Below are 11254 nucleotides of genomic sequence, written 5' to 3'. Positions count from 1 at the left end.
ACACACACACACACACACACACACATATATACACACCACGCACACACACACACACACACACACACATATTTGAAACAAGTTTATTCATGGATAACCCCTTGAGATGGACAGTCATCTCGTTTACGAGGGGGTCCAACATAGAACATACAGCACAAGACATAACATACATAGAGGCTCTCATTGACCCACCTACCCACACACAAATCCCAAAACCCCTCCATCCCTACTTGTTATAGTTTATAACAATTGTTAATTGGCTTTACATATCCAATAATAATAATAGTTATGTGTTACAGCATAATGTTGATGCATAATACCATATACCACCTATCATACATCGTACGTTAATACATACTATCAACATTATTACATGATATATTATTTCATGATATTGTGACATAATACAATATAAGACCTTGTTACACTATGCAATACAATAATACATAAGTGTAATGGCCATGCATATACAATAGTTATGCCAAATGATCACACACAGAGCAAGCTAGATAAAGGAGCTCGAAGACTCTAATACTAGAAACAGGTACATGGTTTTATAAGGAAGGGTAAAAGTGTATTTTTAAATAGACGAAATGAGCTAATAGTTCTTATGGTACTAGGCAGAGTGTTCCAGTCAGAAGAAGCTTTGAATTTAAATGCACGTCTCCCAATTTCTTTGTTAGTTCTTGGAATGTAAAAGAAGGGTTGCTGAATATGTCTTAGTGAATATGAGGGTGTGTATGGTAATAGGTCTTGTTTTAAATAAGAAGGGTAATTGAGATGGATGCATTTAAAGATGAACTAGAACCAGTGGTAGCATCTTCGAGCGTGGGGGGATAACCAGTTTAGAGTTTCGTACATAGAACAGTGGTGAGTTATATATGGACACCTTAAAATAAATCTGCAAAGACTATTATAAACTACATTGAGGGGTTGAAGATGTGTATCAAATGTATTCTGATAGACAATATCAGCATAATCCAGTGTTGGTAGTAGTAGTTGAGAGACAATTCTTTTTCTCATCTGAAAGGTGAAACAATTTATATGGCGGTAAAGAATAGCTAGATTACAGCTGAGTTTTTTAGTAATCGTCTCACTATGCTTCGTAAATGAAAGCTTTGGGTCGAGCCAAACACCAAGATATTTGAAGTTCAATACTTGTTCTAATGGTGATCCTTTATTAAATGATATAGTCAGATCTACAGAATTACCAAGGCCTTGTCTGGTACCAAATAACATACTGCATGATTTATTTTTATTTAAAATTAATTTGTTAAATAATAGCCATTTCTGAACAGAAGTAAGATCTGATTGAAGGGATCTTTCAATTTCAGACTTGTTAGTACTAGATGTATATAGCACTGCATCATCGGCATATAGTTGTGTTTGACAGTCAGAACAGATATTAGGGAGGTCGTTTATGAAAATAGAGAAAAGGAGTGGTCCCAAAGACGAACCTTGCGGGACCCCCTTCTCAACAATTAAGGAATTGGATTGACTTCCATTAAAGGTGACACATTGGCGTCTGTTATGAAGGCATGAGTTTAACCACAGTAGATTGTTTTGTTAGTAAATAGAGTAAAGTTTATCAAGCAGTAGGTAGTGGTCAACAACATCAAAGGCCCTGGTTAGATCAAGAAAGATGGCACCGGTGAGTTTACCATCCTCAGAAGCAGTGAACACATCGCCGGTGAGTTTTAACAGAGCTGTAGTTGTGGAGTGATTAGGTCTGAACCCAGACTGGCATGGAGATAGAATGTTGAAAGTTGAGACATAATGTGATAGCTGGTTGAACACTAGTTTCTCGAGGATTTTAGCCACCGAGTTGATAATTGAGATGGGGCGGTAATTGTTAATATCGTGTGGGTCGCCTCCCTTATGCAGTGGAGTAACATTGGCACACTTCCATGCGGAAGGGAGGGTACAAGTTGAGAAGGACAAATTAAACAGGTCGCATAGTGGGTACATTAGAATATTAGCTCCTAACTTAATGAATTTAGTCTCAATACCAGCTGGTCCAGATCCACAACCATCCTTTAATTCATTAATAGCATGTTGAACGTGAACAGGTTTTATTTTTTGAAAAGAAAAAGAGCTTCTACATGTAGAGGTAGCTGGAAAGTCACATATAATAGATGAGTCAAATACAGTAGAGCTACATACAGTGGAGAAGTGCTGGTTGAAAGCATTGGATATAACAGCAGGGTCCTGAATGATGTCATTGTTGACCCGAATCTGAGTGCTGATATTTTGATTTGATTTATTAAGAACATTATTTAGTCTTTTCCAGAACTTTTTTGGATTATGCATGTCTTCAGAAAGATGTTTTTTTTAAATGACTTGATTTAGCATTACGTGTTTTTGTCGTACACTGATTCCTTAAGGACGTATCTTTTTCCCAATCAGCAGGGTCCTTTGTTTCCCTGAAAGTCTTCCAGGCTTTATCCCGCTCATTAAAAAGGTTGATCAAATCAGCACTAATCCATGGTAAATGTTTTCCCTTGACTTTTATTTCTCTCCAGGGGGCATGCTTATCGATAACTCTTGTGACTTCAGTGTATAAATAATTCCAGGCATCCTCGACAGTTGGTATAAGTTGAAACCTGTCCCAGTTTATTGCAATCAGGTCATGCATATAATTATCATAATTAAATTTTCTACATTGTCTAACACGAATATGTTTAGGAGGGAGACGGGAAGGTTTAATCTTCCACACACAGAAAATAGCAGAATGATCGCTAAAGCAATCTGACAAATCACCAGATGTTAAGATTCGGTCAGGATGGGTAACAATAATCCAATCTAATAGTGATGTAGAATTGCCATGAACTCTGGTAGGTTTGTTGATTAACTGGGTCAGGTTTATACTTTTAAGCAAGTTTTTGTCGTTAGAAGAGGAGCGATCGAACCAGTTTTTATTGAAGTCACCAAGAAGCACTAATTCACATGGGTGTTCAATAGAGGTGAGATTGGAAATTAGGGACTTAGTTGAGTCAGGATGAACAGGGGGGGGGATCGATAGATAGTGCCGATAATTAGATGTTTATTCTCATGACGTTTTAACCTAATGAAAAGGCTTTCAAAGAGAGATGAGGTTACTTTAAGGATGGCAGGTTCAGATATAAAGCGAGTTGACACATAACAAGCCACACCTCCAGCTCTCGTAGGCCTATCTGCTCTATATAATGCAAAATTATCAATATGAATATCATTGTCACAAATTTCACTATGTAACCATGTTTCTGAAAATGTTATTATGTCAGGTTTATTCTGTGCAATCCAAACTGTAATTAAATCTGTCTTTGGAAGAAGACTCCTAATGTTCAAATGGATGATTTTTAGTCCTTTAGCTGTATCAATTGTGGATCAATTGGGTGTAGATAAGGTTGGGGGAGTGGGGCATGGAAATAGCATGAGAAAGGGGACGAGAGAGCCACATATACAGATTGACACAAACACACACACACAGAAGACAGGACAGACAAAGCACACAAGATCAGGCTGCGTCATTGAGAGAGAGAGAGAGATTAAAAGGAAAAAAAAGCGAGCATACACACCTCAGTCTGCATAGCTCATATTTGTGCAAATAGATCAAAGTACGAGGTCCTGGACCATTTATGTCTAAATTAATGGGGCATTATGAAGCCCAAAATAACAACTCATATTATCGCATATGGTTAATAAAAAATAAAAATAAAAAAGAGAAAAAATCTAGATTAAACTTCATATGCCTTTAATTGTCAATTTATCAAATTTCAATATTCAAATAATTGGTAATTGATTATAATCAATTGTTTATAGGGACCAATCCTTTACCATTCAAACAACCTTTTACATTTCGTATAGAAAGAGAAAACTCAACTCTTAGTGTTACGACGTTTTACGGCAATTGCGACACTTTTTACAGCAACAGTAGTAACTCAGCATCAATCATAACAACTCTCATGCCAGCTACAACTTTGCAAATAAGACAGAAAAATCAATGTTGGTCCAGTGGTTAAATAATTACAAGAGGAGCCGCCGGCATCATTTTATCAAAATCAAAAGTAGAGTATGAAAATTATAGAAACAATTCAACAAAAACCAGCTAAACACAAGGTTCATCGGCAGACAACATTATTGTGCTAACTCTATCACCAGCAACTGGCCATCAACATTAGGCTGTTATATCAGAGTCCATGGAGGAGTTAATGGAGGAGAGCTCACCAAGAAATGTCTCACATACACACACACACACACACACACACACACACACACACACACACACACACACACACACACACACACACACACACACACACACACACACACACACACACACACACACACACACACACACACACACACACACACACACACACACACACACACACACACACACACACACACACACACACACACACACACACACACACACACACACACACACACACACACACACACACACACACACACACACACACACACACACACCGGTAGATCCGCGGCCACTGGTCCAGGAGATGGATCCAATTATTGACCAACAGGCTGTGGGTGGAATCGGACTGTGACAGACAGACTCCACAGTGAGTGAGACACAGTGTCCACAGGAGCGAGTGGCTGTTCACTCTGATCAATAACTCCACACACAGTGAACTTCACAATGTGAACCCCTCTCTCCCAGTCACACTGTCCCGGAGAGCTGCCTGCCTGCCTGCCTGTCCCGAGCACTGGGACAACTCTGTGCAAGGTGCCACTCAAGGCAAGAACAACATTCTAGTGGCTCCCGGCCGGCAGCAGTGAGAGAAAAAGAGGCTTAGTTTCAGCTGTCTGAAAATAAGACAAATCACAGCAGCGTTAATTCACAAATATTTCACAGAGAGGATTGATATTCTTCACATATTCTTGTACAACGATCATCAGTTGGGAACTTGTAACATGATGAGAATCAGGACAACACCAGTTAACACACGGATGGATTTATAAAACTTGAATTGTTCTACTCACTTACCAGGGATTCCAACGGCAGCAATGATCGCGTACAGGATTTTCTCCACACTGGCATATCTGTACCACAAGTCCGACATTCTCTCTGCCCAGCGACGTGTCCCCGTGAGCTGCCGGTAATGTCTCGGAATGAAATGTTGGGACACAACATTCCTGGAGATTTTATACCATTTACCGTCTCCACCGGGACAGTGAAGTTTCAACAGAGTTTAAATATAGAGATTTTGAAATGATTCACAAACAGATGACATCAGCCGAGTGAGATCCCTGCTGAGACAGACAGAGAGACAGACAGGTTGTGATTTATTCAGGGAATTGATTGAGAAACTCCAAAGACTGGGAATTGTGGCGATAGATACTGAGGGATGGAAATTGGGAGCGGGCGGCATTGTTCCAGCAAAGGGGATATTGTTTCAAACTCCATCAGATTCAACTCTCCACCTCATGTTGTGTGTCTGATTTCCTTCAATCCGTTTCACTCAGCAAGGCAATGCCAAATTCCAGGGACCCTCTCAGGGCTTCTGGTGCCCAGTTTGAAGGTGGACTGGACTGGGCGACCTTTGTCCACAGCTTGAGCAATTAGTTCAATACGTTACCTCGGACTAAAGTGACTCCCCCACCCCCTCCTCTCAGCTTCACCACTCAATATGATCGCGGCTTCACTGACTGTGACCCCAACCCCACACTCTCGCTGACTGACCCCGGGAACCATTCACTCCCTGCTTGTCTGGAATAGATCTGACTATACCATGGGGCAATAACATTCTCTGCCTTCCTTCATCACATAGAAACATAGAAACATAGAAAATAGGTGCAGGAGTTGGCCATTCGGCCCTTCGAGCCTGCAGCGCCATTCAATATGATCATGGCTGATCATCCAACTCAGTATCATGTACCTGCCTTCTCTCCATACCCCCTGATCCCTTTAGCCACAAGGGCCACATCTAACTCCCTCTTAAATATAGCCAATGAACTGGCCTCAACTACCTTCTGTGGCAGATAGTTCCAGAGATTCACCTTTCTCTGTGTAAAAAATAATTCCTCAACTCGGTCCTAAAGGATTCCCCCCTTATCCTTAAACTGTGACCTCTTGTTCTGGACTTCCCCAACATCGGGAACAATCTTCCTGCATCTAGCCTGTCCAACCGCTTAAGAATTTTGTAAGTTTCTATAAGTTCCCCCCTCAATCTTCTAAATTCTAGCGAGTACAAGCCGAGTCTATCCAGTCTTTCTCCATGTGAAAGTCCTGACATCCCAGGAATCAGTCTGGTGAACCTTCTCTGTACTCCCTCTATGGCAAGAATGTCTTTTCTCAGATTAGGAGACCAAATCTGTACGCAATACTCCAGGTGCGGTCTCACGAAGACCCTGTACAACTGCATTAGAACCTCCCTGCTCCTAGACTCAAATCCTTTTGCTATGAATGCTAACATACCATTCGCTTCCTTCACTGCCTGCTGCACCTGCATGCCTACTTTTAATGACTGGTGTACCATGACACCCAGGTCTCGTTGCATCTCCCTTTTTCCTAATCGGCCACCATTCAGATAACAGTCTACTTTCCTGTTTTTGCCACCAAAGTGGATAACCTCACATTTATCCACCTTATACTGCATCTGCCATGCATTTTCCCACTCACCCAGCCTATCCAAGTCTCCTTGCAGCCTCCTAGAATCCTCCTCACAGCTAACACTGCCCCCCAGATTCGTGTCATCCGCAAACTTGGAGATGTTGCATTCAATTCCCTCGTTCAAATCATTAATATCTATTGTAAATAGCTGGGGTCCCAGAACTGAGCCTTGCGGTACCCCACTAGTCACTGCCTGCCATTGTGAAAAGGATCCGTTTACTCCTACTCTTTGCTTCCTGTCTGCCAGCCAGTTCTCTATCCACATCAATACTGAACCCCCAATACCGTGTGCTTTAAGTTTGTATACTAATCTCTTATGTGGGACCTTGTCGAAAGCCTTCTGAAAGTCCAGATATAACACATCCACTGGTTCTACCTTTTCCACTCTACTAGTTACATCCTCGAAAAATTCCATACGATTCGTCAGACATGATTTACCTTTCATAAATCCATGCTGACTTTGTCCAATGATTTCACCACTTCCCAAATGTGCTGCTATCCCATCTTCAATAACTGATTCTAGCAGTTTCCCCACTACCGACTTCAGACTAACTTGTCTGTAATTCCACGTTTTCTCTCTCCCTCTCTTTTTTTAAAGTGGGGTTATATTAGCTACCCTCCAAACCTCAGGAACTACTCCAGAATCTAAAGTGTTTTGAAAAATTATCACTAATGCATCCACTATTTCTGGGGCTACTTCCTTAAGTACTCTGGGATGCAGCCTATCTGGCCCTGGGGAGTTATCGGCCTTTAATCCATTCAATTTACCTAACACCACTTCCTGGCTAACCTGGATTTCACTCAGTTCCTCCATCTCATTTGACCCCCGTCCCCCGCTATTTCCGGCAGATTATTTATGTCTTCCTTAGTGAAGACAGAACCAAAGTAGTTATTCAATTGGTCTGCCATGTCCTTGTACCCCATGATCAATTCACCCGTTTCTGACTGCAAGGGGCCTACATCTGTTTTAACTAATCTTTTTCTCTTCACATATCTATAAAAGCTTTTGCAGTCAGTATTTATGTCCCCTGCCAGTTTTCCTTCATAATCTATTTTCCCTTTCCTAATTAAGCCCTTTGTCCTCCTCTGCTGGTCTCTGAATTTCTCCCAGTCCTCTGGTAGGCTGCATGTTCTGTCTAATTTGTACCTTCCCCGATTTATTTTTTTGCCAAACTGGGAAGAACAATTGTTGTAGTTCATGCATGCAGCCTTTAAATGCCTTCCATTGGATATCCACCGTCAACCCATTAAGAATCAATCGCCAGTCTATCTTGGCCAATTCACGTCTCATGCCCTCAAAGTTAGCTTTCTTTAAGTTCAGGACCCTTGTTTCTGAATTAACGATGTCACTCTCCATCCTAATGAATAACTCAACCATATTATGGTCACTCTTGCCCAAGGGGCCACGCACAACAAGACTGTTTACTAGCCCTTCCTCATTACTCAATACCCAGTCTAGAATAGCCTGCTCTCTCGTTGGTTCCTCTACATGTTGGTTTAGAAAACTATCCCGCATACATTCCAGGAAATCCTCTTCCTCAGCACCCTTGCCAATTTGATTCACCCAATCTATATTTAGATTGAAGTCACCCATTATAACTGTTTTACCTTTGTTGCACACATTTCTAATTTCCTGTTTGATGCCATCCACAACTCCACTACTACTGTTAGGTGGCCTGTACACAACTCCCACTAGCGTTTTCTGCCCCTTAGTGTTTCGCAGCTCTACCCATATCGATTCCACATCCTCAAAGCCAATGTCCTTCCTTTCTACTGCGTTATTCTGCTCTCTAACCAGCAATGCTACCCCAACTCCTTTCCTTTTCTGTCTATCCCTCCTGAATATTGAATATCCCTGGATGTTCAGCTCCCAGCCTTGATCACCCTGGAGCCATGTCTCCGTGATCCCAACTATATCATAGTCATTAATAGCTATCTGCACGTTCAACTCATCCACCTTATTACGAATGCTCCTTGCATTGAGACACAAAGCCTTCACGGTTGTTTTTTACAACACTCTTACCCCTTATACAATTATATTGAAAAGTGGCCGTTTTTGATTTTTGCCCTGGTTTTGTCTGCCTGCCACTTGAACTTTTCACCTTGCTACCTACTGCTTCTACCTTCGCCCTTGAGGATTTTCTGCACTCTGTCCGTGACTTCCTGGATCCTGGCACCAGGAACGCAGCACACCATCCTCGCATCCCGTCTGTTGCCGCAGAAACCCCTGTCCGTACCTCTCACAATGGAGTCTCCCATTACAATGGCGTTGCCTGCCTTAGGCCTTTTTGGTTTAACAGCCCTATTCGCATCGCAAGCCAGTCCGCCGCTCAGTGTAAACACGTCTTCTGTCCCGACAGCTTCTAAGTGGGTGAACTTGTTCACAAGAGGTACAACACCCGGGGACGTTGGCATCCCATGCTTCCCTCCCTTTCTCACTGTCTCCCACCTTCTCTCTTCCAGTACCTTAGGTGTAACAATCTTACTGTAGGACTTGTAGAGGAACGACTCCGTTTCTCGGACGAACCGGAGGTCATCCACTTGCTTCTCCAGTTCCCCAACACGGTCCTTCAGGAGCTCTACCTGGATGCACTTCTCGCATTTGTAGCAGCCAGAGGCACCAGCAGTGTCCTTGACCTCCCACATACTGCAAGCATCGCACTGAATCAGCTTGCCTGACATCTCCTTCTTTCGTCTCTCCATCTCAAGCGTAATGCGTAGTCTCCTCCCCTCAGCTTCCTCGCCGAAGACTCTCGAGCCAAAGACTCACACTTTACTCACAGGGCACGTCCCTCACAAGGCCACTCACTCGTTGCCGCTCCCTAAGAGTAGTCTTGCTTAAATTGACTGATAAATCGCCTGATTTACCAATTTACAAACCAAATTCCTCAGTTCTCAACTGTTTTCCCAGCACTGACTCACTTCTCTCCTCCCACTCGGGCTAGAGCCAATCAGTCTTATCTCTTGCTAATCTCCTCCTGCTGTTGCTCCCAAATCTACAGCAGCTCTGAATCTGCTGCAAATGTTGGCTTGTGTACTTTGGCTTGAAGTTGAAAGGCACTACTTTCTGTAAATGGCGGCTTGGGTATTTGGCTTGAAGTTAAAAGGTACTACTTACTGCAAATGGTGTTGTGGGTGCATTGGCTTGAAGTTGAAAAGCACTACTTACTGCAAATGGTGTCATGAAGTTGAAAGGCACTACTATCTGCAAATGGCGGCTTGGGTATTTGGCTTGAAGTTAAAAGGTAGTGCTGCAAATGCACTTACTTTCTGTTTGCACTGTATATCTGTATATCTGGTAGGGGCGCTCCTCTGTGCAGCAGCCATGTCAGCAGCGCGTCAGTTTTTTCAACTTTTTTAATTTTTTTTAGTGTGTTTTAAAGTATGTATTTTGTGTTTCTTTGTGTGTTTTGTGTGGGAGGTGGTGTGGGGGGGTAAGGGGAAACCGCTTCGGTCGCCTCCTCCATGGAGAGGCGACTTTTTCCAGGTCGCCTCCCTCGTGGCCTAACATCAAGGATCGGCGCGGCCTTTCCCGGAGACGCGCCCGGGGCTTCAGCGGCGGGCGCAGCGTGGACTCTCGGCGTGGAGCGGGTGAGCCCTCGCTGGGGCTCGCTGGAGGGGAGCGCTCCGTTTCGCTGGCCCGGGGCAGCCGGCAGCCTGAAGTCGCAGCCTGAAGCCGCGGTCTGCAGAGCTCCAGCTGGTGCGGCGTCTACAGCCCGGGATCTCACGTTGGGGACCCGGGGGAAGAAGAAGCCACCACTGCCGGCCCGCGGCCAACTTCTACCGCGGGGCCGGCATGGACTTACCATCACCCCTGGAGGGGAGCTTCGACCGTCGGCCCTGCAGTCTACGGTGCTTCTGGCTGCGGCGGGGACTTTAAATCTTGACCGCCGGCCTGCGGCCTACAACAACTTAAAGCCGCGGTCTCCGGTGAGGAAGAGCCGATCCTGGACTGACTCTGGACTCTGGTCCTGTCCACGGGGGGGAAATGGAGGAGGACTGGCCAAATGTTGTGCCTTCCACCACAGTGATGAATGCTGTGGTGGATGTTTGTGTTACATTTTTATTGTGGTTGTGTGTTCTTTATTATTGTACTGCTGCTGACAACCCAAATTCCACCGACCCTGGTTGTGTGGCAATAAATTATATCTATCTAATTATATCTATATCCAGTGCAGAACAGTGCAAGATTGTGTTGCCCGGGGTAGCACAAGTTAAATAAAATATACTCAGACCAAGTTATAAAACTTTATCAACACACAAAACAATTACATTTTGAATTCGGTGATAAACCACAAAAACTATTAGCACGTCAACTTTGTAAACTAGACGGGGAAAAACAGTTTACAAAATTAGATCAGATCAGATATTAACACTGCCCAAATATATCAATGACAAATTCTTACAATACTATTAAACACATTACTCAACTAAAGTGACAGAACTATCAGCAGGAATGGAAGCATTTCTACAGAAATGTAATCTTACGGGTTTAGATCTCAAAGAGAGAGAATCACTAGGTGTTGAAATAACGGTAAAATATATCGAAGAGTCAATTAGATGTTTAACAAACGGAAAGGCCGCAGGTCCTGATGGCCTAAGTTCTGAATTTTATTTAAAAATTTATGATCTGATTTCTCC

This window comes from Amblyraja radiata, chromosome 48 (assembly GCF_010909765.2).
Source record: "Amblyraja radiata isolate CabotCenter1 chromosome 48, sAmbRad1.1.pri, whole genome shotgun sequence".
Taxonomy (NCBI): domain Eukaryota; kingdom Metazoa; phylum Chordata; class Chondrichthyes; order Rajiformes; family Rajidae; genus Amblyraja; species Amblyraja radiata.
This window is presented reverse-complemented; position numbering follows the sequence as displayed.